The following is a 12,661-nucleotide window of genomic DNA, read 5'->3' as shown; positions in this document are numbered from 1 at the left end:
CAAATTCTATCAGGCTTTTTTTTCCACCTAAATGAAGTACAATATGTGGCGAAAAAACAATGTCAGAATCGCTTGGATATGCAAAACCTTTCTGGTCTTTTTCCATGCTAAAGTGACATGTGTCAGATTTGCTAAATTTGGCCTGGTCATTAAGGCGTAAACAGGCTTGGTCACTAAGGGGTTAAAATGTAAGCCCAATCTTACTCACTTTGTATCCACTCTGTGTGGGAGTATACACCAAGCAGCCACCCCCCTCTATAACAAGAGGCAGTGTGAGTGCATATTCTTTCCATTTCTAGTTCCAACTCCCCTTTTTTCTTTCTAGCCTATATTTGGATTGCGTTCATGTAGGTTGTTGTTTCCGCAGGCCATATATATAGAGGCTTCATAGAGCTAAATTAAAAGTGATACATTTTTATGCATAAAGAGGCTAGGTTAAAACCTGTTGGAGAAATGACAGTTTGGAGAAGTAGATATATAACAACAAGAATAAATACCAAGAGAGTATTAAAAAAACATCCAAATATTGCCCTTGGTCAGATTTGAACCTACAACTCCAGCACTGCAAAATAGCAGTGCTAACAACTGAGCCCCACACTTGTCTGCTCTGCTCCAGAGAAGAGGAGAAACAACACGAATAAACACAAAGAGAGCATAAAAAAAATCCAGATGTTGCCCTTCGTAAGATTTGAATGTACAACTCCAACACTACAAGGCAGCAGTGCTAAAAAATGAGCCACCACACAAGTTGGTCCTGCTTTGTTTATTTGTTTGTTAATGGGGTGTGGGATTGGAAAAAGGTATAACATATGAGGCAAAACATTAATTTTATAAATTGCATCGTGACCAAACCACATGTATAAGCCCTTGGATCATCGAGTTATGTCGATATTTCGAAGAAGGGCAACATAGTTAAACGTGTACAGATCGTCCAGATTTTTGGGATCCATATCTTCAAGTATTTAATGGCACCCACACCCCCAAGTATTTAATTACATTAGGTGACTGTAGAAATATCGATCTTTTTGTTGCATTGGCGAAGGAGAAGTTTAGAGAACTGGAGAAAAACCCGATGAAATCTCAAAATTTAGCAAAGGAAGAAAGGGAAGCATTGCTCTATTTTGAAAAAAATATTGACATAATAATCAAACCTGCCAATAAGGGTGGGAATATAGTTTTGATGTGAAGAAATGTGTAATAATAAAATACAGGAAAACAAACTGCTACAATAGATTGACTTCGAATCCGATCCCCAACCATAAGAAAGATCTAGAATCTCTTCTTATATTGGCTAACGAACAAAAATTGTTCGATGAGAAAAATATAATTTCATGCTCCCGAAACATCCAGTTACCTCCACCCCTATAGTCTGCCTAAAGTTCACAAAAAAATCCACCATTGAAAGGATGACTTAGCATATACGTGGACATTATTGCCCTTGGTAAGATTTGAAAGTTCAACTCCGTAAGACCAAACCACATGTATAAGGGCAACATAATTACACATTTAGAGATCATCCAAATGTTTGGGATCCACACCCCCAAGTATTTAATGACATCCACACCCCCAGGTATTTATTGGCCTTAGGTGACTATAGAAATATGATCTTTTTATTGCATTGGCGAAGGAGAAGTTTAGAGAACTGGAGAAAAACCCAATGAAATCTCAAAATTTAACAAAGAAAGAAAGAGAAGCATTGCTCTATTTTCAAAAAAATAATGGCATAATAATCAAACCTGCCAATAAGGGTGGGAATATAGTTTTGATGTAAAGGATCATGTATGAAAAAATGTGTAATAATTTGGGATGAGCGAGTATACTCGCTAAAGCACTACTTGCTCGAGTAATGTGCTTTAGCAGAGTATCTCCCTGCTCGTCCCTGAAGATTCGGGGGGCCGGCGCGGGGCGGAGAGCTGCGGGGGAGAGCGGGGAGGAACGGAGGGGAGATCTCTCTCTCCTGCCCGCTTTACCCTGCTCCCCGCCGCGACTCACCTGCCAGCTGCAGCGGCTCCCGAATCTTCAGGGACGAGCAGGGAGATACTCGGCTAAAGCACATTACTCGAGTGAGTAGTGCTTTAGCGAGTATACTCACTCATCCCTAGTTATAATATAATACAGGACATAAACTACTACAAAAGATTGACTTCAAATCCAATCCTCAACCATAAGGAAGATCTAGAATCTCTTCTTATATTGGCTAATGAGCAAAAATTGATCAATGACAAAGAATATAATTTCATGCTCCCGAAACATCCAGTTACCTCCACATTCTATAGTCTGCCTAAAGTTCACAAAAAATATCTACCATTGAAAGGGAGACCTAGCATATACCTGGACATTATTCTAAGACCTTTTGTGGAGACATTACCCTCCTATGTCACAGACACAATAGATATCATAAAAGACTACAAGAGATCTCTATTGAACAGCAATTCATCTAGATGTTGAGGTGCTTTATTCATCTATTCCACATGCAGGAGAAAAGGAAGCAGTGAGTCACTTTCTTAAAACAAGAAGTGTATTTTTGGAAAAACATAACATCTTTGTCTTGGATCTCCTCTCCTTCATAGTGGAATGCAATCTCTTTTCCTTTGGTAACACTATCTTCCACCAGACCCTTGGGACCGTGATGGACCATACACAAATTTATATCTTGGATCCTGGGATGATACAATTGTGTTCAGTGAGCAATATGAATTTTGGTCTAAGGCTATACTATTATGACTTAGATGCTTAGATTTATAGACAAGCTTTTTTATAATTTGAATATCCACAGATTGGATAAATTGGTGGAATTTAGGCAGAAACTTAACTCTCTAGGCCCGAGACTGACCCATGAAATCCAAAAGGACAAACTTTTTGGACTTAAAAGTCAGCAAAAAACACACAATGCTATGAAAACTGTTGTGTTCAGAAAACCTATAGCTAGTAATAACCTGTTACATTATACAAGCTGTCATCTGAACCCCCTTAAAGAGGGCATCCCTAAGGGACAGTATCTTCATCTGAGAAGTAATTGCTCTACACAACATGAATTTAAAAGCTCAATCAAGATATTTGAGAAATCGCGTTGTGGATAGGGGATACCTAGAGCAAATGCTGAAGAGAGCGTACAATAATGCAATGGAACATGATAGACAGGATCTATTATCAAAAGAAATAGAACAATTGAAGAAACACAAGTGCAGATTATCGGTACATATGATGACAAGCATTTAGAGGTAAATAATATACTCCAGATGTGCTGGAATATTCTGAAAATTAATTCAATAATAGCTGATGAAATAGCTGATTTTCACTCTGTAACATATAGACAAAGAAGGAGTGTTAAGTATAGGCTTCTTAACAGCTACCACAGACTCTTGGAAACAATGAAGAAGAATGCCACCATGGGCAGTTTCACATGTGGCAGTTGCATTGCATTCCCCTATATTCAAAAAAGGCCATACTTTATGCTGTGTAAACAGTGAAAAAGAGTATCAGATTTGTCACTTTGCATCAAGCCATTGAATTAGTGCAGCCTCCAATTTAAGTAGGGGCCTTGGACAAAATGTTATTGAAGAAAGAAGCACAATGGATACACAGATTTCAAGAATTTTTGTGGACACATTACCCTCCTGTCAGAGACAAAACAGATATCATAAAAAGACTGCAAGAGATCTTTAATGAACAGCAATTCCTCTTGGCAAGTCTAGATGTGGAGCAGAGGCGTAACTTGAAGCTCCCGGGTCCCGATGCAAAACTTGTAACAGGGCCCCCAACTATAATGCTTTACTCATAGTACTGGGTTCCCTATATGGAGAAGAGAGGCCTTATGGGCCCCCTAAGGCACCTGGGCTTGGGTGCAACCGCACCCCCTGCATCCTCTCTAGTTATGCCCCTGATGTGGAGGCACTTTATTGATCTATTCCAAATGCAGGAGAGAAGGAAGCAGTGAGTTACTTGGAAAAACATGACATCTTTGTTTTGGATCTCCTCTCCTTTGTAGTGGAATGCAATGTCTTCTCCTTTGGTAACAAGATCTACCACCAGATCCTCGGGACTGTGATGGGCACTCCCTGCGTAGTTACGTACGCAGGTTTATTTCTTAGGCAATGGGAGGAAACAATTGTGTTCAGTGAGCAATATGAACTATGGTCTAAGGATATACTATTATGCCTTAGATTTATAGATAACCTTTGTATCATCTGTCTGTTCACAGAAGATAAATTGGTGGAATTTTATACATAAACTAAGAAGCACATTGGATACACAGATTTCAAAGCATGGCCCCTAAGGGGTTAAATGAAATCTAGTCTTACACTTGTTTTTTTATATAAAGGCTCTATGGACTAGGGGATTGACCAATATAATCATATATCATCACTATTGCAATATATAGGAGCCATTTAAATACTGTGATCCATCTTTGTATATATTTGTGTGGTACTATTTAATACATATATATCATATTCAGGGGTTCTGTGATGCTTATTAGAGATGAGCGAACGTACTCGTCCGAGCTTGATATTCGTGCGAATATTAGGGTGTTCGGGATGCTCGTTACTCTTAACGAGTACCATGCGGTGTTCCGGTTACTTTCAGTTTCCTCTCTGAGACGTTAGCGCGCTTTTCTGGCCAATTGAAAGACAGGGAAGGCATTACAACTTCCCCCTGTGACGTTCAAGCCCTATACCACCCCCCTGCTGTGAGTGGCTGGGGCGATCAGATGTCACCCGAGTATAAAAGTCGGCCCCTCCCGCGGCTCGCCACACATGCCTTGTGAGTTAGCTGAGGGAAAGTACTATCGTGCTGGTGCTGCTGTAGGGAGAGCGTTAGGAGTCAATGTAGGCTTCAAGAACCCCAAAGGTCCTTCTTAGGGCCACATCTACCTGTGTGCAGGCTGCTGCTAGCAGTGTTTTTTTTTTCTTTTTTCTCAAAATCGGCAGTGCAGAGCATTGCACCCGGTATTAGGGACAGAAGTGGTGCTTAGGCAGGGAGAGTGTTAGGAGTGAGTGTAGCCTTCAAGAACCTCAACGGTCCTTTCTAGGGCCAAATTTAAGCGTGTGCAGTACTGTGCTGGCTGCTGTTAGCAGTGTTGCATATTTTTTTTTTTCTAAAAATCGTCTGTGCAGAGCATTGCACCCTCCATTGATACTACAGGGACAGAATTGTGTAGGCAGGGCCACAACACAGTTATTGTTCATTGAATATACACAGTGGGGCCTTCCCTTTGCAAAAAAGGAAAAGAAATTATATTTGGCCTGCCTGTGTCAGTCCTAAGGTCTCCGTGTACGTGTGTGCTGCGTGGAGAACGTACAAAAATCAAACGCAACCAGCTACGGTTTACTGCAGGCTTGCGCCATTGTCTTTCCTGACTGGCAAATACCTGCTCTGCTAGAGTTAATAACTCTGCTACACTAAAGTTGTGTGTCACTTTTTCAGGGCCACACTACAGTTCTAAAAGTTATTGTTCATTGAATATACGCAGTAGGTCCTTCCCTTTGCAAAAAAGGAAAAGAAATTATATTTGGCCTGCCTGTGTCAGTCCTAAGGTCTCCGTGTACATGTGTGCTGCGTGGACAACATACAAAAATCAGACGCAACCAGCTACGGTTTACTGCAGGCTTGCGCCATTGTCTTTCCTGACTGGCAAATACCTGCTCTGCTAGAGTTAGTAACTCTGCTACACTATAGTTGTGTGACAATTGTTGAGGGCCACACCACAGATATTAAACTTCTTGTTCATTGAATATCCGCAGTGGGGCTCTCCCTTTGCAAAAAAGCGAATTCAATTAATTATATTTGGCCTGCCTGTGTCAGTCCTAAGGTCTCCGTGTACGTGTGTGCTGCGTGGACAACGTACAAAAATCAGACGCAACCAGCTACGGTTTACTGCAGGCTTGCGCCATTGTCTTTCCTGACTGGCAAATACCTGCTCTGCCAGAGTTAATAACTCTGCTACACTAAAGTTGTGTGACACTTTTTCAGGGCCACACTACAGTTCTAAAAGTTATTGTTCATTGAATATACGCAGTGGGTCCTTCCCTTTGCAAAAAAGGAAAAGAAATTATATTTGGCCTGCCTGTGTCAGTCCTAAGGTCTCCGTGTACGTGTGTGCTGCGTGGAGAACGTACAAAAATCAGACGCAACCAGCTACGGTTTACTGCAGCCTAGCGCCACTGTCTTTCCTGACTGGCAAATACCTGCTCTGCTAGAGTTAATAACTCTGCTACACTATAGTTGTGTGACACTTTTTGAGGGCCACACCACAGATATTAAACTTCTTGTTCATTGAATATACGCAGTGGGGTCTTCCCTTTGCTAAAAAGGACAAAAAATTATATTTGGCCTGCCTGTGTCAGTCCTAAGGTCTCCGTGTACGTGTGTGCTGCGTGGACAACGTACAAAAATCAGACGCAACAGCTACGGTTTACTGCAGGCTTGCGCCATTGTCTTTCCTGACTGGCAAATACCTGCTCTGCTAGAGTTAATAACTCTGCTACACTATAGTTGTGTGACACTTTTTCAGGGCCACACCACAGATATTAAACTTCTTGTTCATTGAATATACGCAGTGGGGGCTTCCCTTTGCTAAAAAGGAAAAAAATTATATTTGGCCTGCTGGCTTGCGCCAATTTATTTCCTGCCTGGGAAATCAAATCACTGGTAATACAGCATGCTGAGGGGTAGGGGTAGGCCTAGAGGACGTGGACGTGGACGTGGCTGAGGACGCGTAGGCCCAAGTGAGGGTGTGGGCACAGGCCGAGCTCCTGATCCAGGTGTATCGCAGCCGACTGCTGCGCGATTAGGAGAGAGGCACGTTTCTGGCGTCCCCACATTCATCGCCCAATTAATGGGTCCACGCGGGAGACCTTTATTAGAAAATGAGCAGTGTGAGCAGGTCCTGTCCTGGATGGCAGAAAGTGCTTCGAGCAACCTATCGTCCAGCCACAGTTCTGCGCCGTCCACTGCTGCAAATCCGAATCCTCTGTCTGCTGCTCCTCCTTCCTCCAAGCCTCCTCACTCCACTACAATGACACCTGCTCAGGAGCGGGAACACTCCCAGGAACTGTTCTCGGGCCCCTGCTTAGATTGGGCAGCAGCGGTTCCTCTCCCACCAGAGGAGTTTATCGTCACTGATGCCCAACCATTCGAAAGTTCCCGGGGTCCGGGGGAAGAGGCTGGGGACTTCCGCCAACTGTCTCAAGAAGTTTCTGTGGGTGAGGAGGACGATGACGATGAGACACAGTTGTCTTGCAGTGAGGTAGTAGTAAGGGCAGTAAGTCCAAGGGAGCAGCGCACAGAGGATTCGGAGGAAGAGCAGCAGGATGATGAGGTGACTGACCCCACCTGGTGTGCAACGCCTACTCAGGACAGGTCTTCAGAGGGGGAGGCAAGGGCAGCAGCAGGGCAGGTTGCAAGAGGCAGTGCGGTGGCCAGGGGTAGAGGCAGGGCCAGACCGAATAATCCACCAACTGTTTCCCAAAGCGCCCCCTCGCGCCATGCCACCCTGCAGAGGCCAAGGTGCTCTAAGGTCTGGCAGTTTTTCACAGAGACGCCTGACGACCGACGAACAGTGGTGTGCAACCTTTGTCGCGCCAAGATCGGCCGGGGAGCCACCACCAACAGCCTCACCACCACCAGCATGCGCAGACATATGATGGCCAAGCACCCCACAAGCTGGGACGAAGGCCGTTCACCACCTCCGGTTTGCACCGCTGCCTCTCCCCCTGTGCCCCAACCTGCCACTGAGATCCAACCTCCCTCTCAGGACACAGGCACAACCGTCTCATGGCCTGCACCCACACCCTCACCTCCGCTGTCCTCGGCCCCATCCAGCAATGTCTCGCACCGCACAGTCCAGCCGTCGCTAGCGCAAGTGTTGGAGCGCAAGCGCAAGTACGCCACCACGCACCCGCACGCTCAATCGTTAACCGTCCACATAGCCAAATTTATCAGCCTTGAGATGCTGCCGTATAGGGTTGTGGAAACGGAGTCCTTCAAAGCTATGATGGCGGCGGCGGCCCCGCGCTACTCAGTTCCCAGTCGCCACTACTTTTCCCGATGTGCCGTCCCAGCCCTGCACGACCACGTCTCCCGCAACATTGTACGCGCCCTCACCAATGTGGTTAGTGGCAAGGTCCACTTAACTACGGACACGTGGACAAGCACAGGCGGGCAGGGCCACTACATCTCCCTGACGGCACATTGGGTGAATTTAGTGGAGGCTGGGACAGAGTCAGAGCCTGGGACGGCTCACGTCCTACCCACCCCCAGAATTGCGTGCCCCAGCTCGGTGGTGGTATCTGCGGCGGTGTATGCTTCTTCCACTAAAGCACCCTCCTCCTCCTCAACCTCTGTCTCGCAATCTAGATGTGTCAGCAGCAGCAGGACGTCGCCAGCAGTCGGTGTCGCGCGGCGTGGCAGCACAGCGGTGGGCAAGCGTCAGCAGGCCGTGCTGAAACTACTCAGCTTAGGAGATAGGAGGCACACGGTCCACGAATTGCTGCAGGGTCTGACAGAGCAGACGGACCGTTGGCTTGCGCCGCTGAGCCTCCAACCGGGCATGGTCGTGTGTGACAACGGCCGTAACCTGGTGGCGGCTCTGCAGCTCGGCAGCCTCACGCACGTGCCATGCCTGGCCCACGTCTTTAATTTGGTGGTTCAGCGCTTTCTGAAAAGCTACCCACGCTTGTCAGACCTGCTCGTAAAGGTGCGCCGTCTCTGCGCACATTTCCGCAAGTCCCACACGGATGCTGCCACCCTGCCACATCGCTTTAATCTGCCAGTGCACCGACTGCTGTGCGACGTGCCCACATGGTGGAACTCTACGCTCCACATGTTGGCTAGGCTCTATGAGCAGCGTAGAGCTATAGTGGAATACCAACTCCAACATGGGCGGCGCAGTGGGAGTCAGCCTCCTCAATTCTTTTCAGAAGAGTGGGCCTGGTTGGCAGACATCTGCCAGGTCCTTCGAAACTTTGATCAGTCTACCCAGGTGGTGAGCGGCGATGCTGCAATCATTAGCGTCACCATTCCTCTGCTATGCATCTTGAGAAGTTCCCTGCAAACCATAAAGGCAGCCGCTTTGCGCTCGGAAACAGAGCCGGGGGAAGACAGTATGTCGCTGGATAGTCAGAGCACCCTCCTGTCTATATCTCAGCGCGTTCAGGAGGAGGAGGAAGAGGATGAGGAGGATGAGGAGGAGGGGGAAGAGACAGCTTGGCCCACTGCTGACGGTACCCATGCTGGTTGCCTGTCATCATTTCAGCGTGTATGGCCTGAGGAGGAGGAGGAGGAGGAGGAGGAGGAGGAGGATCCTGAAAGTGATCTTCCTAGTGCGGACAGCCATGTGTTGCGTACAGGTACCCTGGCACACATGGCTGACTTCATGTTAGGATGCCTTTCTCGTGACCCTCGCATTCAACGCATTCTGGCCACTACGGATTACTGGGTGTACACACTGCTCGACCCACGCTATAAGGAGAACCTTCCCAGTCTCATTCCCGAAGAGGAAAGGGGTTCGAGAGTGTTGCTATACCACAGGACCCTGGCGGACAAACTGATGGTAAAATTCCCATCCGACAGCGCTAGTGGCGGAAGGCGCAGTTCCGAGGGCCAGGTAGCAGGGGAGGTGCGGAGATCGAGCAGCATGTACAGCCCAGACAGTGCAACAGTCTTTAAGGACCTGGCCAGCTTTATGGCTCCCCAGCAAGACTGTGTCACCGCTCCCCAGTCAAGGCTGAGTCGGCGGGAGTACTGTAAAAGGATGGTGAGGGAGTACGTAGCGGATCGCACGACCATCCTCGGTGACGCCTCTGCCCCCTACAACTACTGGGTGTCGAAGCGCGACACGTGGCCTGAACTAGCGCTGTATGCCCTGGAGGTGCTTGCTTGTCCTGCGGCTAGCGTCCTGTCGGAGAGGGTGTTTAGTGCGGCTGGGGGAATCATCACAGATAAGCGTACCCGCCTGTCAACCGACAGTGCCGACAGGCTAACACTCATCAAGATGAACAAAGCCTGGATTTCCCCAGACTTCTCTTCTCCACCAGCAGACAGCAGCGATACGTAAGCAATACGTAGGCTGCACCCGCGGATGGAAGCTACGTTCTCTCTCACCATCCAAAACGGGGACATTTCTGCTTCATCAATCTGTGTCTAATATTCCTCCTCCTGCTCCTCCTCCTGAAACCTCACGTAATCACGCTGAACGGCAATTTTTCTTAGGGCCACAAGGCTCACTCATCTAATTTTTAGAAACAATTTTTATATGTTTCAATGCTCTTAAAAGCGTTGAAACTTTAACTTGAACCAATTTTTCGTTAAACTGGGCTGCCTCCAGGCCTAGTTACCACTTAAGCCACATTAACCAAAGCGATTAATGGGTTTCACCTGCCATCTTGGTTGGGCATGGCCAATTTTTACTGAGGTACATTAGTACTGTTGGTACACCAATTTTTTGTGGGCCCTCACCTACAGTGTAATCATAGCAATTTGTATGTTCTTCGCCTGCACTCATGGTACAGAAAAGTGTGTGGGGTTGGCCTACACTTTAGCTACATAAATGTAACTTGGGCCTTGGCTATACTGCAGCTACTGAAATGGAACTAAGACTGCGCTCCCACTATACTGCTGCTTCGGAATTGTTACTGGGGCCTGTCTTGAGTGCTACTATTGCTGACATGGAACTAAGACTGCGCTCCCACTATACTGCTGCTTCGGAATTGTTACTGGGGCCTGTCTTGAGTGCTACTATTGCTGACATGGAACTAAGACTGCGCTCCCACTATACTGCTGCTTCGGAATTGTTACTGGGGCCTGTCTTGAGTGCTACTATTGCTGACATTGAACGAAGACTGCGCTCCCACTATACTGCTGCTTCGGAATTGTTACTGGGGCCTGTCTTGAGTGCTACTATTGCTGACATGGAACGAAGACTGCGCTCCTGCTATAATGCTGCTTCGGAATTGTTACTGGGGCCTGTCTTGAGTGCTACTATTGCTGACATGGAACGAAGACTGCGCTCCCGCTATAATGCTGCTTCGGAATTGTTACTGGGGCCTGTCTTGAGTGCTACTATTGCTGACATGGAACGAAGACTGCGCTCCCGCTATAATGCTGCTTCGGAATTGTTACTGGGGCCTGTCTTGAGTGCTACTATTGCTGACATGGAACGAAGACTGCGCTCCCGCTATAATGCTGCTTCGGAATTGTTACTGGGGCCTGTCTTGAGTGCTACTATTGCTGACATTGAACGAAGACTGCGCTCCCGCTATAATGTTGCTAGTGATATGTTAGTGGGGCCTGTCCTAATGCTACGGCTGAAATGTTACGAATTCTGGGCTCTGCCTATACCGCTGCTAATGGTATGTCTCTGGGGTGTGGAAACAGAGGCTTCCCAAAGACATGATGGCGGCGAGGCCATTTCCCACCAACGCGGTTACTGTTAAGGTGCATATAACCACGGACACGTGTAGAGGACACGTAGTGCCTCAAAAACATCCCCCTCCTCCTCCAACAGGGAAAACAAACATTCTTGGCAAATGCCTTTGCATTGGTTCGTCTGGTGGCAGTCCAAGAATTTCACCTTTACCGACACTACAAGAGAGCCCCCCCACCATCCCCCCGCCACGGCCCACTTAATCCTGGCCACATTCTGAAAACCAACAAAATAAAACCGCGCTACTAGGTCCGCAGTCACCACCACATTACCACCAACGCGGTTACTGTTAAGGTGCATATAACCACGGACACGTGTAGAGGACACGTAGTGCCTCAAAAACATCCCCCTCCTCCTCCAACAGGGAAAACAAACATTCTTGGCAAATGCCTTTGCATTGGTTCGTCTGGTGGCAGTCCAAGAATTTCACCTTTACCGACACTACAAGAGAGCCCCCCCACCATCCCCCCGCCACGGCCCACTTAATCCTGGCCACATTCCGAAAACCAACAAAATAAAACCGCGCTACTAGGTCCGCAGTCACCACCACATTACCACCAACGCGGTTACTGTTAAGGTGCATATTACCAGTCTGACTGGGGCATGCAGAGACACCTTGACAGAATGAATAGTGTGTGGCACATAGGTTCCCCATTGCTATGCCCACGTGTGCAGATCCTGATGGCGGTGGCACAGGATTCTATTTCTCATTGCTTCTGTACAGCATTGTGGGCTATCGCCCCGCCCCTTTTAAAGAGGGTCGCTGCCTAGCCGTGCCAACCCTCTGCAGTGTGTGCCTGCGGTTCCTCCTCATGGCAGACGCACTTCTAAATAGACATGAGTGTGGCGTGGCATGGGGGGAGCTGAAGGCTGCGCAGGGACACTTTGGTGTGTGCTGTGGGGGGGAGGGGGGGCGGTTGGGCAGCATGTAAGCCAGGAGAAGTGGCAGTGGAGTGTCATGCAGGCAGTGATTGTGCTTTGTTGGAGGTAGTGTGGTGCTTAGCTAAGGTATGCATTGCTAATGAGGGCTTTTCAGAAGTAAAAGTTGTTGGGAGGGGGGGGCCCACTCTTGCCGCTATTGTGGCTTAATAGTGGGACCTGTGAACTTGAGATGCAGCCCAACATGTAGCCCCTCGCCTGCCCTGTCCATTGCTGTGTCGTTCCCATCACTTTCTTGAATTGCCCAGATTTTCACACAAGGAAACCTTAGCGAGCATCGGCGAAATACAAAAATGCTCG

This window comes from Eleutherodactylus coqui, chromosome 2 (genome assembly GCF_035609145.1).
Source record: "Eleutherodactylus coqui strain aEleCoq1 chromosome 2, aEleCoq1.hap1, whole genome shotgun sequence".
NCBI classification, from domain to species: domain Eukaryota; kingdom Metazoa; phylum Chordata; class Amphibia; order Anura; family Eleutherodactylidae; genus Eleutherodactylus; species Eleutherodactylus coqui.
The sequence above is the reverse complement of the archived record's forward strand: the minus strand, read 5'-3'. Positions refer to the sequence as shown.